The sequence below is a fragment of the Myotis brandtii genome, unplaced genomic scaffold (assembly GCF_000412655.1).
Source record: "Myotis brandtii unplaced genomic scaffold, ASM41265v1 scaffold825, whole genome shotgun sequence".
NCBI lineage: Eukaryota > Metazoa > Chordata > Mammalia > Chiroptera > Vespertilionidae > Myotis > Myotis brandtii.
In genome coordinates, this window is record NW_005371349.1 from 968988 (window position 1) to 972518 (window position 3531).

The following is a 3531-nucleotide window of genomic DNA, read 5'->3' on the forward strand; positions in this document are numbered from 1 at the left end:
GCACGTGGCGCCCTGTGGTCACTGTGGGGCTGCGGGTGTCCCCTCTGCACGGAGGATGCGAGGCTCCGGAGGGCGAGACGACGCCACTTACCTCCGTTTCCCAGTGCCCAGCGCCGAGCCTGGCCCAGAGCAACGGGCTCAACAAAATGCGGAACGACTGCGTGACTCCATCGGCAACTTCGCGGTTCATTCCTCACAACCCTTTGCTCCTGGCAGCCTCCAAATTGCCACTCCTACCTTTGCTCCATATTCCTTCCCCCAGGAGTAAGTACAGTCTGACGCTGGCTCCTCAGGGTCCTCACCCCGCTGCGTCCGAGGGGAGGGCGGGCTTCTGTCGCCTGTCCGGGCCTCCTCAACCAAGTGGAGGGACCCCTTGTGACGCGGCGGGATTTATAGACACCGACCTACCATTCGAGGGCTTTCACAGCAACACGGACCCATTAGACGGCGATTCCGAGGGAGATTAAAATAATGAAGGTGAGAATAAAGCGAGGACCTTGTCCTGTTGGAACTCCATCCATCATCATTTGTGGCTTTGAGAAAGAATGATCGTCCCAACCCATTAGAGAGAGTTATCAATTAGGCCCCGCGTGAGGCCTCAGAAAATTGTTCCCCGAAGAGGACTTGAGGGGGGCAGGCGCGGCCCGGAGATGGATTTCTCACCAGGGAGCCCAGGGTGGTTCCCTGGGAGAAGCAGAGGGCACTGGGGGGACCAGACCAAGGGTTCTCCACTCACCCCCAGTCTAGGGAGAAGCCCAGGGCCCCGAGGCAGGGGCTCGGGACAGCGGGACCACCAGGTGGTTTCTCACGGTCGGAGCACCACCTGCTGTTGAAAGAATCACTTCGAATACCCATTTCGAAATTTCAAAACGGCTTCAGGGAGTCTTCTGATCATAGCACATGTTTAAAAAGACAGCCCGCTAGAACGCGAACGGCTGCGAAGCTGACAGCACGTGACGGGAGTCTGTCTGGGAAGGAGGCCCGTGGACCACAGCCTAGAGAGGGACGGCAGCTCGGCCTGATCATGCCGTCCGGGCGCCTGCATCAAGCCGCACCTGAAGCCGCCCTTCCTGCAGCCTCTGGAGCAGTACGCTTCCGTGTGCTCGAACCCACTTTTCTGTCATTTGCAGCAGGAGGAGCACTTTCCAATATACTCCCTTTGGAGAGCCGCTGTCTTGTTGGGGACACAGACAGACAGACGATTTCAGGTGTGTGGGGTGTTCGGCCCAGGGGCCTACAGAAGGGCAGGGGCTGAGGCTGGGCTCCTGGAGTTTTCCTGGAGGAACGATGCCTGAGCTAAGTTCCGCAGGAGCCGAGGGAGCAGCAGTCAGGCCTCGGAACCCTGACATGCTCCCAGGGCCCCAGGCCCAGCGACCCCAGAGGCCCTGGGGAGAAAGGCGGGCAGAGCAGCCCGCCGGGGGGCTCCCCAGCGAGCACCCGCATTTCCTGGTGCCAGAGCGGAAGAATTTCTGCTCCACTGAAGGCATCCTGCCTGGAGGTCCCGGACTGCCAGGTCACACTCAGGGAGGGGAATTTGGGGATAAAAAACAAACCCAGCGCCCACACGCCCAGGGAAGCGGTTTTACAGTGGATCTGGGTGATTTCGGATTCATGAGGGTATATGCCGCCCATCAGAGCTGGGCTGGGAGGGGAGGTGGGAGGGAGAAGCTGGAGTATATTTCTCTTTCGACGTCTCGTAAAAATGTGTTTGCAATAGAAATACCGTTCACTAAGTAAACAGGCCAGTAATGAATAAACCATCAAATACGGCGGCGTTGGGTTCCCCTGACAACCGGGAGAGACGAGTTCAAGCAGATCCTCAACACCAAGATCAGAGGGAGCGGCCAGTGAAGGAGGAAGGACCGGGCCCTGCTGCTGCTGCCATAGGGCCTGGAGGCGGCCAGGGACCCCCCTCCCGGCCAACGCGGAGCGGAAGCAGGGCTCGGGTCGGATGCAAACAGCGCAGGAGGGAGGCCTGGGACTGAATGAGCCGGGAGGCCCAGGGATTATGGGCTCCGAGTGATTTCCTCGGGGACGGCGCTGGAGTGCCTGGTTTTATTGAAAATTGGACCGTGTGAAGCGGGGTCAAATGAAGGAGCTTTCCCGGCAGTCACCTGAGGCCTCTTCTCTCTAATTACCAGGATCCCCGCCTTGAAACCACCCCATTGTTCAGCCGCCGCCGAGAGCAGCTCCTGACGCAAGGAGCCGAATGCAAACCAAAGCACGGGCTCCTCTGCGTTCCCCGCAGCGGCTGACAGGTGAGCCTTTACTGTAAACAGCAAACACACACACACACACACACACACACACACACACACACACACCTCCGATGCCGGGAACACACATGGGAGAGCAGCTCCATGAGACGGTGCAAATAACCATGTGATTGTGGCCTCCATATTCCCTTCCTGGTAGATGGGCGTGGAGGGAGGTGTGGTAACCGGGGTCTGTGCCCCGTCCCCATGACAACCGGAGAAGCTGCCCGAGCTGTCTGTCCACACGAGCTGCACAAAGGGTCCTGACCGCTCGGTGACAGGCACCTGTGAGCTGGGGGGCGGCCTGGTGCCACGCTGTCTCCCTCTATTCCTGCTCACCGCCACTGAGACGTGCGTTAGCAACCTGGGCGGGCCCTGGCTGGGTTGGAGGCGGGCACCCCAACGTGAGCCCCAGAGCTCGGCTCCTCCCGCAACAGCGAGGACACGTGGGGGTGGGCTCTCCGGGAAGGACAGGGTGACCGTGATGACTGCAGGGCGGAGCTGGGAGGGTGGGGCGGGTTGGCCCAGAGAACCTGGGAGATCCACTCCCCCACCCCCGCTGCAGACTCGCCGGTCTGCCCCTTCTCGCTCCCAGGAACCTCGCACAGGCCGCAGACCCCGGGCCCCACGTGTTTCGGGTGCAGGCGGGGAAGGGCGGGAATAGCTGTTTGGCCCGGGAGACCTTTTGACGCCCCTCTAAGTACCTCTGTCCTCTTCGCCAGGCCTGACCCGCCTCCTCCCCGCTCCCTGAAACCGGAGGACTGTGCCCAAGGGAAAGGGCGTTCCCGGGAGCCAAGGGGGAGTCTAGGTGCAGGCAGGGAGGGGCGGGAATAGCTGTTTGGCCCGGGAGACCTTTCGACGCCCCTCTAAGCACCTCTGTCCTCTTCGCCAGGCCTGACCTGCCTCCTCCCCGCTCCTTGAAACCGACTGTGCACAAGGGAAAGGGCGTTCCCGGGAGCCAAGGGGGAGTCTGACGCCAACGGGGGATGCATCTGTCCCCCATGTATTTCATGGGGGGGGGGTTGAGGCCATGGTGATCAGAGCAGAAGGCTCCCCTGCACCCTCTGTGCCGTCCACCGAGAGCCCCCTGCCCCGAGGCCTCTGCCACGGCCCCTGCGCGACTGGATCCTCTTTCCCCTTCCAGCCCGGACCACGCGGGACCGCCACCGAGCGTGTGTGCAGCCCACGTGAGAGGGACAGAGAGGATGGGAGGGGCGTGTGTGTGTGTGTGTGTGTGTGTGTGTGTGCACATGAGAGACACAGAGAGCATGGGAGG